Here is a 14,593-nt window from a genome sequence, read left to right on the forward strand (position 1 = left end):
GAAACAAACTTTAATATTTGTACCCCGGAAAGCAGCAAGCATAAATATGTTATCCATTCTTTGACATTAAACAGGCTACAATTCTACACTTAAATTTTGTCTTTAATCATGTTTGCCTGGAAATCGTTTGTCAGTGTTTTCGTTTGCGAGACGGTACGCCTGTTTGTATCAGTGTGTACTCGGATTGCTTGTGTGTGTGTGTCTGTATCTGTTGTTCTGTGTGTGTGTGGGGGGGGGGGGGACACATATGTGTATGTTAACTCATAAATGTAAAATGTGAACGGTTACAGAAAAAAAATGAATGATTGGAAAATGACACCGGATAGAGAAATGAGACGAATATGAATGAACATTTAACGAAAATGATTGACAAAAGACGAAATCGATCCTGCTGTTTTGAGTGCTGCGAGTGAGACTGACAAATTTGAACTGTATATGACGAAAATGTATGCCAAATGACTAAATTGAATGGACTTAATTTGAAAATGAACGACGAAAGACGAATTTGAAAATAAGATTGGCCTATTCCCGACATCCTGCGACGAAATTGAAGTAAAAATTTGTGAAATTGAATGAAAAAAGTTTGAAAATGAATTGGAAAACCTATACTAGAACAGCATGATGAATAAGAATCCCTAATCATCTTGCATGCATACCAGGTACATTATGTGCCCCTGCATCACAGAACCAACGAAAAGTCGCCAGACATGGAGTTCGGGAGATTTGAAACTATAAAATGAAGAACATAAAGGAAATTTGTGACCGTGCACCTCAAAACGAACATAAAGTCGCACACACTGATTTTGCGTGAGGACTGAAAACAAGTGAAATGGCTCAACCTAGCCGAACTTGATTTTTTCATATTTTCTGAAAGAGCGGGTCTTCTTTTACATTATGCTAAAATTTGGTATCATAAAACGGGCAGGAAAGTGTTTTTTTTTAGCAGTTTATCTCGAACATTTTTGATAGAATAGTGTGATTAGGTGTGTCTTCAGAATCCCTTTTTCATTTCTGAAAAAACCTTGTCCACACTCTTCACTTTCAACTCTAATAACTTTTGAAAAGATAGTGCTACTGCTTTGAAAGTTGGCATTAATTATGGACAGAATGTGTTAATGAGGCATGCTTAATTTCAGTTTAATCTGATAATCTCTTCATTGTTGTTACTCTGGTGGTTTACTTCCTGTTTTTTGTCCCATTCATCGCACAGCCTGCATGGTTTGGTAAAGATTAAGCGCTTGAATAGACACTGTACTTCAGAGCCTCTTTTCTCAGTTCACACTTTTCCTGAGTTTGTGCTTTATTTCCAATATTTAGATAGGTTAGGAGAGTCCATTTGATTTGAGTTATACATCATTTTAAAGCTTAAAGTCTGCTCTTTCAGAATATGGTCATAACTAAAAATGCATGTCAGGCGACTTTTTGTTTGTTTTGAGGTGCAGTGTCAGATTTTGTAACCCATCTCAACTTTACATGGGAAGAAAATACACACTTTAAGTAAAGTTTACCGAGAAAAGAGTCTTATAAGTTTGAGGTATACTCAAGTGCTTGATCTTACCAAGATGGGCTCCGTATAATATACTGAACAGAAGAAAATAATGATGATGTTACCTCTTTGAAAACCACAATAAACAGATTGTCAGATTGACTTAGAGCTGATGTCATTTGTTCTCTTTCATAATATTCCATTTATGGCTTTTAGCAACTTTTAAAGGAGTAGTATTACTCATTCAAAAGTTGTTTGAGTTGAAAGTGAGGAAGATGTGCAATTTTTTCTTTCTAATTAAATGAAAAATGGACTCTAGAATTGACGCGATCGTTTTATAAGGGGCTGCATAAACCACAACATCAACTTCTTTACAAGATCAAAAACTTAGGAATAGCGTAAAACAAAAGTACACAATTTCTATATATGTGACCGTGCACCTCAAAACAAACATAAAGTCGCACACATTTTGCGTGAGGACTTAAAATAAGTGAAATGGGTCAACCTAGCCGAACTTGACTTTTTCATATTTTCTGAAAGAGCGGGCCTTCTTTTACATTATGCTAAAATTTGGTATCATAAAACGGGCTAGAAAGTGTGTTTTTTAGCAGTTTATCTCAAACATTTTTGGTAGAATAGTGTGATTAGGTGTGTCTTTAGAATCCTTTTTTCAGTTCTGTAAAACCTTATCCACACTCTTCACTTTCAACTCTAATAACTTTTGAAAAAAATTGTGCTACTGCTTTGAAAGTTGGCATTAATTATAGACAGAATGTGTTAATGAGGCATGCCAAATTTCAGATTAATCTAATAATTTCTTCATTGTTATTACTCTGGTGGTTTACTTCCTGTTTTTTGTCCCATTCATTGCACAGCCACCACGGTTTGGTAAAGATTAAGCGCTTGAATAGACACTGTACTTCAGAGCCTCTTTTCTCAGTTCACACTTTTCCTGAGTTTGTGCTTTCTTTCAAACATTTAGATAGGTTAGGAGAGTCCATTTGTGACCCGCTACAACAAAATGATCCTAAAGTCGGGCGAGGTCGATTATTTGAAAATTGCATGACACAATTCCCTAATCTTTCTGCTTTAAATTTATATATAACACGTCTTATAAAAATAATTGGCTGCGGAGATATCGATGTTTAAAAGAGAGCATGTCAAGACGTCTGGGAAATCACTGTTTCGAGAAAAGCGCCCTAAAATCACAATCAAGAGACACGGAAGTCAGTATTCACCTCCGGACAATAGAAGTTAAGCCCTAGCAACCCCCGAAATGCTCATTCAAACACAGCGTCGGCCGTCTCCTCACCGACCAATCAGTGACCAGGATGTCAGGAGAAGCGGCTAGGCATAGCGCAACCCGCCCGCACGCACCAGTCGACTGGGCAGTGTGCGAGCGTCACGCTTCGGTTAGCGGCAAGCAGCAAACTGACCAATGAGATCACTCTGGTCGTTGTTATTGGCGGAGCCTATGTGTGGCGCTCAATCCAAATGTTCGAACCAGTTTCTGCTTCGTTGAAACGCCAAAAAAAAAAAAAAAAAAAAAAAACATGGTCCAGAAAAACGCTATTTTTTGGTCTTTCCTTTCATCATTTTGCTTCAAAATTTCGACAGATGATAGAAAACATGTCAGACTCTAATAATATGTCAAATTCAGAAAATCGTAAGTTTTGACCAATTTTGATGCTCTAACTTCAAACTCGATTTTCACGGCTTCGACCGTGCGCGACTTTACGACCATTTTGTTGTAGCGGGTCACATTTGATATGAGTTCTACATCATTTTAAAGCTTAATGTCTGCTCTTTCAGAATATGATTAGGAGAGGCCATTTAGCCTATTTTGAATCTTGCGTAATCTATATAACAATGTGACCGTGCATTACAAAACGAACAAAAAGTCGCACCCCTTGATTATACGCGAGGACTCAAAAAAGGTGAACCGGGTCAACTAAGCAAATATTGAGCTTTTCATATTTTCCGAAGGAATTACCCTTCTTCTATATTATTCTTAAGTTTGGGATCATAAAATGAAGAAGAAAGTGCATTCTCAGCAGTTTTTTTTTTTCTACATCTCTTTTTTTTGGTCGAGTACAGAGATCAAGTATGTCTTAGAGGCCCCTTTGCGCACTCTTCACTTTTAAGTCTGATAACTTTTGAAGAAATAGAGCTACTGCTTTGAAAGTTGGCATTAATGATGGTCAGAATGTGTGAATAGAGCATGTTTAATTTCAACTTAATATAATGATCCCTTTATTGTTTTTGGCCTGGTGGTTTACATCCTGTTTTTTTTTTTTTTTTTTGGTCCCATTCATCGCACAGCTAGCACGGTTTGGTAAAGATAATACGCGCTTGAATAGATAGATAGACCCTGTACTTCACAGCCTCTTTTCTCAGTTCCCACTTTCCCAGAATGCGTGCATTCTTTCCAATATTTAGATGGGTTAGGAGAGTATATTTCAATTGAGCTATACATCATTTTAAAGCTTAGACTGCTCTTTCAGCATCTGCTCTTGACTAAAAATCCATGTCTGGCGACTTTTTGTTTGTCTTGTGATGCAGGGTCACACACACACACACACACATGCATATATATATATATATATATATATATATATAATCTTTTTATTTATCTTTATTTATATATTATATGAATATATAAACGATGGAGTACAATCTCAATTTTTGCATGTCTGTCTTACCTTTCAGACGAATGGGTAATGAAACGAAAACAGATTGGGTTAAGTCAGCATAATAAGTAGTATAACATTGACATATTTCAACACCTTTCAATTTTTTTCTACTTCGATCACAACAACACTTTTATTTGTTTTCTTATATCATAATATATATATCATAAATGATTAATCTTTTTAACGAATACATGTATAAACTTTACAACCTGAAGGTCGTTTCCGGGAGAGGTTACTTACCTTTCTTGTTTGTTTTATTCAATTTGGATACCTATTCGGCAAAGGGTGCACCGACATTTCCAGAATGACGTCGACAATAGTAAAACTTGTCATCATCGTGTTCCTGACAGGTATCTTTCCATAATGTGCACTTTGTTCATGGTACATGTAGGTACACACACACGCACACGCACACACACACACACGCGCGCATATATATATATATATATACACTCAGCAAAAAAAAGAAAGGAAACATTTTTTTGAGGTCATATTTTTTGTAGGAGATTTTGATAAAAATCAATGTATCATATACCATATCAAAGATAATTTAATTGGCTATTAAGCTAATAGGTTAATTAAACAGAAAACTTTACGCATGAGTGAGCACAATCGTTTTTCTCCTCCAAGGCACAAAATTAAAAATTGCAAAAATTGACATGTTAAATTTCATTTGCAAATGCCCTTTACGATAACAAAAGACCACTTAAACATAATGAGAGACATGAATGAAATAACAAAAATAAGTTTTCGTTCTCTTTATTTCTGTATAACCTCTAAAGAGCATAGTGCGGAACGAAAGGGGGCAAATAAGAATTTTCTGTCAAGTCAAACTTCACATGACAAAGAGAATAATAAGCATAAAATGATTAAATGAGCAGAATGTCTTTATTTATTTCTGTTAATCTAGTGATTTAAGAATTCATGAGATACAATCAAGAGCCAAACTATATTTACAATTTCCTAATTTGAAAAAAAGTTCAAATTTCTATCAATTTGATTATTACGTTTTCTCTTAATTCATTTGAATTTAGAATTGACACAAGATTCTCTATTTTCCTCTATTATTTTTAGCCTTCATTAATCATTTATGCTTAAAAGATATCATCGAGATCAATGATTTATTTTTGCAACTTGATTAATGTTTCGTTTTGTCTAAACTTTGTTGTTTGCTCTTATTGTTCTATGGGAAAGCACATACGCATGAATGACAACTTGCTCAGTTTTGCAATTTGTACTTTTGTGCCCTGGAAGAGAAAAACAAAGGTATTCACTCATGCGTAAGATTTCCCTTTTTTGACTTACCATGTTGATAGCCAATTAAATTACCTTTGATATGGTATATGATATATTTTAGCTTTCAGCCAATTGTTCTATGAGAAATCTTAACTTGAAAAAGCGTTTACTTTCTTTTTTTGCTGAGTATATATTGTGGTAATGAAAATTGGAGGAAATGAATTCATGAAAATATATACAGGGGACAAGGGAAAGATCCAGTTTAAAAAGAAAAATGATAATAAAAATAACTAGAAAAACACTCTGAGAGCGCTGACCTCCGCCAAGCAGCTCCTTTCCACAGATGATTTTGCTCTTCCCAAAGAGATTTTTCTCCTCTACAACACTGGGGGAAAAAACACTTTGGGCTCCTCCATAAGGTGCAATCACACATTGTCGGTTTAGATGGCGATTCATGGCGGTTCAGCAAATCGCCGTGCTCCGCCAAAGAACGTGTTTACAACGTACACAAATCGTGGTCATCCGCCACTCATCCGCCATGAACCCCGAGAACAGCGGCGAACCACCATAAAAAATTAAACATGTTTAATTTTTCGTGGCGGTCTTGGCGGTTTGAAATGGACCTTGTTCACATCGCCGTTCATCGTGTAAAGAACGGCATCCTCCGTGTTTGCACCGCAAGATCCATGACAATACCGTGTTAACACCGCCATAATTTTCAAGCGAAAAGAAACAATGAACTTAAAAGAGAATAATGCCTCCGGCGGCACTTCGTGGCGGAGTATTAAAAATGGAGAAATGAAAAGATGGACCCATAATGCAAGATCGGGTGAATATACTGAATGCTTTAGTTTCCTTTTTTTCTTTAGCATATAACAGTAACACATGAAGTTTAATGTTCAAAAAGTTGTTAGTTGTGTTGAATAGTAGTGTTTGTGTGTGAACGTTATACGTGGTACCTTGGCCTGCTGTCAGTGGTTTCAGTGACTGATCTGAATGTTCTCTCAACTGATTATTATGATGGGGAATGTCACTTTACATCATTGGCGGTTGGACTTTGTGCTGCTGAGTCCCAACTTATTTGTACCTTGCATAGGGCCCCACTCACAAGCCTTGCTTCTTTCGGGGTCCTAAAAACCATGTAAATTTTTGTACCAGCGATTTGTGCATTCTTGTTATTTATGTTTGGTTTTTGAATAAATTGACATTCATTTATTCATACATCAGTTACATTAAAAAGGTCTGTTCATAATTTCATTAAAGCTTAACAGCTTTTAAGATGGCCAACAACGTGAACCTGATAAGTTATACACAGAAGAATATGTAAATATGTTGGGGTCTGCTTTCGTGATTATGTATGCCTTTTTGTAAGACTGCATATTGATACAGATATGTTGAAACTTAAGAGAGTAGAGGGAAAAGCAATGTTAAAAATTAAAAAAAAAAACCCACACCATTATTATGTTACGTGAACCTGTAGGTAAACAGAAAACTATGCACATAATACTGTATAATGCTTCTTTGATAATGTATAAAATACATTATGTTTTTTATTGAATGTTGTTAAAGATAATACAAATTTTATTATAACATTATCATCATTACCGTTCTTTTAAGCGCATAATACCTTTAGCAAGGTCTCTATGCGCTTTAGAGGGGGAACAAAAAAAAAGCAGGAAAAGGTAATTTAAGAAACAGTAACATGCTGCATAAATTATCATTTAGAATCACTACGTTACTGTTTTAACATATCTACTTTTTAAAAACATTTTGGATTTATTGATTGAACTTGCATGTGTTATCATTTGGGAAGCTGTTCCACAATTCTGGGGCGGCATAAACTACGTTTGCCATAGCAGTTTGTTGTAATAGATCGAGGGTATCACATACAGATTCCTCTTACGATGTAGGAACTCTCATAGGCTAATATTTCACAAGGAGCTCTGAAAGGAAAGGAGCAATTTTGTAAAAAACATGGATAAACAAGCGACAAAGTATCTGAAAATCAATATGCGAAATAATTATGTGAAATTTAAATGTGAAACTTAATTAAGAAAGAGTGAAAAATAGAGATGTTGAAACAATCAAGTACTTGTACATCACTTTATAAATAAACCTGCTATTGAACAGGAAACTTTGGAAACTATGTTGGATTCCGTCTTGATATGTATGCCTTTTTAATGATAGTTAATGCAGATATTTCAAAAATTGAAATGAGAAAGAGAAAAAGCACGTTGAAACTTGAACACAATTGCTTGTTGCATCACTTATATCAATCTGTAAACACAGGGGGTTATGTTTCATAATTTCTTTTAAAGTTGTGTTTACCTAACAAAGCAAAACGCTCCTTGTTGAAATCCACTGTTAAGGACGAGTGAAAGGGCTCTAATTGCATCCAACTACATGGGCTTGGCATGGACTCCTCCACCTTCAGGGGAGATCAGTGTTACTATACAGCGTCGATCCGCGTTTCCTCCGTGTTCAAAACGTGTTGAGAACCTAGTCAAGGTGCTTTCCGTGATCAATGGGACACGGTTCACGGCGGTTTGAGAACCGCCATGAACCGTCATCTAAACCGATGGGTGAGCTCACCTATAGAGATTGATCAGTGATTTCCACGCCCATAGGTATCCAGGTCATGCTGAAAATCGCCCGATTCCCCAATATAGAAGCCTGTTACGCCATAAACCCTCAGCTGCACAGCGCGCCTCTTCCTAGCAGAAACTAGAGCACGCACTTTAGTGCGCGTTTGAAAACAAAATGAGCAGCTGGAACTCCAAAGTTCATTGACCCTACCTGCTAAAATATAACAAAAAATCCTTCTGTTATTCCCCCAAATTCTCGGATCATTACGAAAAGTTAATTGTCTAGTACTTTTGTCATTCTCAACCTTTCCTGCAAGTTTCAAGTCAATCCGCTAATTGTTGAGTTACTTTGCACACAGACAAACAAGCAAACAAACAAACAAACAAACAAACTAACTAACTAATTAACTAACTAACGAACTAACTAACTTACTCACTATCTAATGAACGAACAAATAAACAAAGAGTAACGAAAACGTAACCTCCTCCCTTGGCGGAGGTAATGATAAAGGGACGCCCGGTGTTCTCCCGCTGGATGAGCCATCTTGACTTGTGATTGAATGTTAACACCCAATCACAGCTTTGTAAAAAAGAAGAAGAAATAAACAAAAGAAATAAAGAGATCGTCATTTTTTCCAAACTGTGTGACAGATGTGCACGAACACCTGTGTTATCACCGGAATTATACATGGAAGGGTTGTCGTTCTCAGTTAATGTATTCTTAATGATACAACCCTTTATATGTTCACTTCATTTATATAATCATAGACTTAGTTTTAATAGTTTTTCAACTTGGAGTTATAATGATTTTATGTTGTGTGTTGTACCAGCTCCTTTGGCATTTCTTTCTTGACTTTAAAATAGTTCTTTAAGGTGGGTAACCATATTTATACTAAACAAATAGAAAAAAATCATAATGATCCAAGGAACCAATCTTTTCCCTTTGTGAGTTTCAACCATTCAGGGCTTTCCTCTCTTTAGGAACTGCTAATGATTATAAAGTGCAGAATAGCAGTGCAGCTGCAGCTGCAAGGAATAATCGAGTATCTGGATATAAGAACGACCCAAGTCCATGGAAGGCCATTTCGAGTAAATTTGGGAAAATTTTTTCGAATAATATTCTATTTAACTGTGATGGGAAGGCGATATTGTATATACAAATTAGAACATATATCATTATGACAATTAACATTTACAGTAAATGTGGAGAGGCTATTTTATGTGATGGACTTGGGTCGTTCTTTAAATCATATACAGGATAGGCTGCTATATGAGATGAGAAGAGTGATGAGAGAGGGCGCTATAAGATGTATGTACCAATGATCCAAGTCCTGGACTTGGGTCATTCTTACATTTATTATTTCACCCATTCATTTCAGGCACTTCCGGGAGTAATTAAGATTTTTCATGTATATATAAGATGAGTCCATGCATAAGCTGCAATTTCTCATGTTAAACTAAATGTGGCCAAAAATTGGACTTGGGTCGTTCTTATATTCAGGGAACGACTCTAGGGAACATTTTAAGTTCTGTCTTTCGTGAACCATGGTGGTAGGAAAACGCTGCACAATGATAACTTGTAAACAAGGAATTGTTATCCTTTTTAAGCAATAAACCCATGGGCTTCTATTTGTTTATGTGTTTTTTTTTTTTTTTGTTTTCGGTCATGCACGCAAAAAAAATGTCTGATCAGTAATATGAAATCTTTGCGAGGGCATAGAAAGCCTTCAAATAATAAAAAGGGGCTTTTTGTCATTTTTTCGGTTTAGCTTGTTTCACTGCTTTCTTCTTTTGATTTTTCTTCTTTGTGTTACTTCGTCTGTTTGTTTTTGCTAATTTCTTTATCAATCGTGTAGAACATTCGACAGCCGCGGAGACCATCAAAAATTTGAGATCTTGCCAGGCAATACACTGTGACGACAATGGAAGCTTCGAGCTCGTTGAGAAACAGATGAAGGGTTTCAGCCATCGCTCACTGGTGTACTGTGAAAAAACAAGGCCTGGAAATTTGGGTGGTATTTGCAGCTTTCTATGTGCTTTGTGGTCATGAAATCATCCAATATGTATTTAAAGTGTTCTTGCTGTTTTTAGATGAGAAGGAAAATTCTTCCCGCTCCACTTTGCTACGTTGTTGAGAGGTGTATTAACACCAAAGTTATGATTACCGAGTGATCATGTGACCTTGCACCATGAAACAAACAAAAAAGTCACCAGAAATGGATTTTATTTTGGTTAATTAAACATGCAGATTCCAAAAGAACAGACAGTAAGCTTTGAAATAATATATTACTCATTTCAAAAGGACTCCGTTAACATAATTAGATATGGAAAAGAAAGCAAATACTCTGGAGAGGTGTCAACTGGAAAAAAGAGGCTCTGAAGTACAGGGTCTACTCAAGCGCTTAATCTTTTCCACACAATGCTTGCTGCGCGATGAATGGAATAAAAGCATGATATAAAACACAGGAGCAGCAATAATTCACATATTCTGTTCGTGATGAATTTCGAAGCAGAAGCAATATCTTTTTAACAGTTATTAGAATTGAAAGTGAAGAGTGTGCAAAGGATTTAAAAGAAAAGAAAAGAAAAGAAAAGGTACCTCTATATTATGATCTCTATGATCCCAAAACACTTTTGCCGATTCACTTTATAATCCAAAACTAAGGAACAATGTACAAATGGATTAGCTTTATCAGAAAATAAAGCTTACGTCTGAATTGGCTTACTAGTTTCACCTATTTGGATTCTTCGTGTAAAATTAAGAGGGGAGGGGTTGTGATGCACGGTCACATATGTTACCTTGCTAATAAAATCCCTTTACTATAATAGGTTCACATATTCGGACTGGGCAAACGTTTGCAGGATTTTAATACTGTGTTTCTGTGAGGGTAATCCTGCACATTGAGCAGTCTCTCACCTAGCTAGTAGAAGGGCATAATCTGCCAAAAGTTTCCTACTAAAAAGCTACGTAATGACCACTGAAATATTGAACTAGGCCTGTATAAAGTCACGTAATTGTGCAATTGTATGGATGATATGAATATTCTTCTGTTCTCTGCCTTAAGATGAGACACGCCCTAACGCGTCTGTGGTCATAATATTATATATCAATATTTATATTTGTAGTTGACATGGCTATTGCAGTTGCCTGGAGATTTCGGAAATTAAAAGAAGAATGTAATAATTACTCATGGTTGAACTCCACGTTCATTTCTACATTTTCCCTAAGAACATGAGACTTATTAAAACTGGTCCATAACCGATGAACAACGTTATCTCTAAAGCTACGGTCAGAACCCCCCAAATCAGCCTGGTCGGCAATTTTTTTTTTTCCAAAAACCGGTCGGACAACGACCTTTGACCGACTAGGTGCCACTGATATTTAGGGCATCGGTCGTTCGCCGCTGAAGTTTTAACGCGGAGTTAAAATTTCAGCGGCGACCGACCAATTTTCATTCGCTGCCCAAAATACGTTCGGTGTCCGAGCGGGAACCGCCCAGGCACTGACCTAATCGAGCGGTCGTTGGCGAGCGATTTAGGGAACAAAAATAACAGACACAAAATGACAACAGCACAGAAGAAAACCTTGAGAATAGATCGAGCGGTTGCCGTCGAGCGGTTTAGGGACTAAAATGTTAAAGGGATAGTACAGTTTTGGTGGAGATGAGAATTGGGTTTTTAACTTTTTGCGAGATACCAAGAAAACACTTATGATATAGTACAGATCATACCATTTTAAGATGAATTCAAAGCTTATTTGATGAAGATCGGGTTTGGAATGACTGAAACATCAAAAAACAAAGTAAAACAAAGCGATCGTAATGAAGTGTGGGTTCCATACTTTATTAGAATCGCTCTTTTTTGATATCTCAGCCATTTCAAAACCAATTTCATCATCAATTCCTTATAATTACATGCTCTTTCACATTTTATAAGAGGTTTCTCATTATCTCACCAAAAATGTTAGAAACCTGAAATTAGGTCTCAACCATAACTGTACAATCCCTTTAAGATGGAAATGACAGAAGCACTGAAGGAAACCAGGGACTAGATGGAGAAGATAATCTAGCGTAATTAAGAAGAAGCAGGGAGAGGGATAAGAGGCAAGGAAACCCCACCAACATCACAGCATCTGTACATCTCGGCAACCAGCATGAGGGACATGGAAGTCAGAGGCAACCAATTTTGGGCAAAAGAAATGAAAGCTAAAAGTTAGTGTTGGTATGTTGACGTAGTAAAATATGATTTGGTTACTTTATCATTCATTAAAGGCCTATTGATTGAAGAAGAAATATATGTCAATAGACGGAGAAAATGAAATTATGAAATTGAATAGGAATATGAAAATAATGTAAAAAATATCACTTAAGGTGATTAATACCCCCGCCCCGTGACGTCTTACCCAAGGAATGATCTTTCCTTGATCTTCTGCCATTTAAATGCCATTACCATGGCAACGCAGCTTCCGAAACGTCCGAAAAATATGTCTTGCACATCTTCCCACCAAGACTATTGTGTGTGCCACATTTCATAAGCTTTTGTCAAAAACTGAGGAAGTAGTTCAATCCACAAGATCTTTCCTTGATCTTCCGCCATTAATATGCCGTTACCATGGCAACGCAGCTTCCGACACGTCCAAAAAATATGTCTTGCACATCTTCCCACCAAGACCAATGTGTGTGCCACATTTCATGAGCTTCAGTCGAATACAGAGGAAGTAGTTCAATCCGCAAGATCTTTCCTTGATCTTCTGCTATTTATATGCCGTTACCATGGCAACGCAGCTTCCGACACGTCCGAAAAATATGTCTTCCACATCTTTCCACCAAGATCAAGGTGTGTGCCACATTTCATAAGCTTTGGTCAAAAAACTGAGGAAGTAGTTAAATCCGCAAGATCTTTCCTTGATCTTCTGCCATTAATATGCCGTTACCATGACATCGTACTTTCGGGTACTGTCAAAAAATGCGTCTTGCACATCTACAACCAAAGGCACACATCTGTACCAAGTTTCATGGAAATTGGGCAAAAACTGAGGAAGTAGTTTGCAACACAAAATTTTCCATCATTTTGGCTCATAATATGTGAGTTGTTACCATGGCAACATACTTTTTGTCACTGTCAAGAAATGTGTCATGCTGACCTATATCGTAAGACAAACATTCAATATAAATTCCATGAGAATTGGAAGAACACTGATGAAGCAGTTTTGCCATGAAGCATTTTGCCCTATATTTTACCAATAACATGCCGTTACCATGGCAACGCACTTTTTGCCACTGCGGAAATATGTGTCTTGCACATTAACATATTATTCAGATGAACATCTGTACCTGATTTCATAAAAATTGATCAAAAACTGTGGGAGGAGTTCGCGACGCAAGATTTGTACCCATTTTTGCCCATAATATGCTGTTACCATGGCAACGTACTTTTGGGTACTGTCAAAAAATACGTCTTGCACATCTACAACCCATGGCACACATCTGTGCCAAGTTTTATGGGAATCGGTTGAAAACTGAGGAAGTAGTTCGCGACGCAAGATTTGCAACGGACCGACCGCCCGACCGCCCGACCGACCGCCCGACCGTCCGCTGATTCCTATATACCCCCTTCAAACTTCGTTTGGCGGGGGTATAAATATAGAAGCAAACAAGATATTTTGGAAAAATATAATATAGGCATTCAAATCCATGGCCGGCGCAGCCATGGGGGCCGTGGGGGCTCGGGCCCCCACACTTTTTTGTGCACCATACAAAGGAATGCATAATCTGTCATCACTTTGGCCCCCACACTTTTTTCTTTAACCCGGAAGTACGTAAGTGGCACTAAAATAGAAATAGATAAAGATCTTTTTTGCTTGTCAGCTGTAGAAACCCTGAAGTGGACGGATAGTGATGAGCTGAGGACCTGAGCAATTTTCATCTTCATTTCGGCATTCTTTCCCTCAATTTTTGTTCGCGCATCCTCGTGTCTGTACCACCTACCTATTATAAGAAAGGATAACGAAAAGTAATTACCATCACAAAGACATATCTTCCTTTGAAAGTAGCTGGTGACTATGCAATGCAACACAAGTCAATTGCCTTCGTATCGGAGCGGCAGATCCTGTTTGGCACACGCTTCAAATATTTTTGAGCGGCGGCTTCGAACATAGATCAAAGGGAATAACTCTGTTGTTAATACTCCATCTCTTCAACGGTTCGAATATAAAGATTAAGGTTTGCTTTTATATTCTTTCTTTGAGTCGGTCGACCTGAAGAGAAGAATAAAAAGTTTCCCTATCGAAACGGGTGTCAACACTTTGTACCATTCTTAGGCATCTGTTCTGAATAACTTGCAATCGATTTAGGTGACCCAAGTGACCAGTCCTCAAAATTACACTACAATAGTCCAAATGAGGTTGGATTAGAGTTACATGTAACCACAGGGAAGTATTCTTATCAATGTTCTTTCTTGACTGCATGAAAGACTTAAAGGGAAGATAAACCCCAAGAACAATGTGGATTGAGTGAAAGCAGCAACATTATTAGAACACATCAGTGAAAGTTTGAAGAAAATCGGACAATCGATGCAAAAGTTATGAATTTTTA

This window comes from Diadema antillarum, unplaced genomic scaffold, assembly GCF_040938485.1.
Source record: "Diadema antillarum isolate AM-2024a unplaced genomic scaffold, OU_Dant_1.0 seq00001517_RagTag, whole genome shotgun sequence".
NCBI lineage: Eukaryota > Metazoa > Echinodermata > Echinoidea > Diadematoida > Diadematidae > Diadema > Diadema antillarum.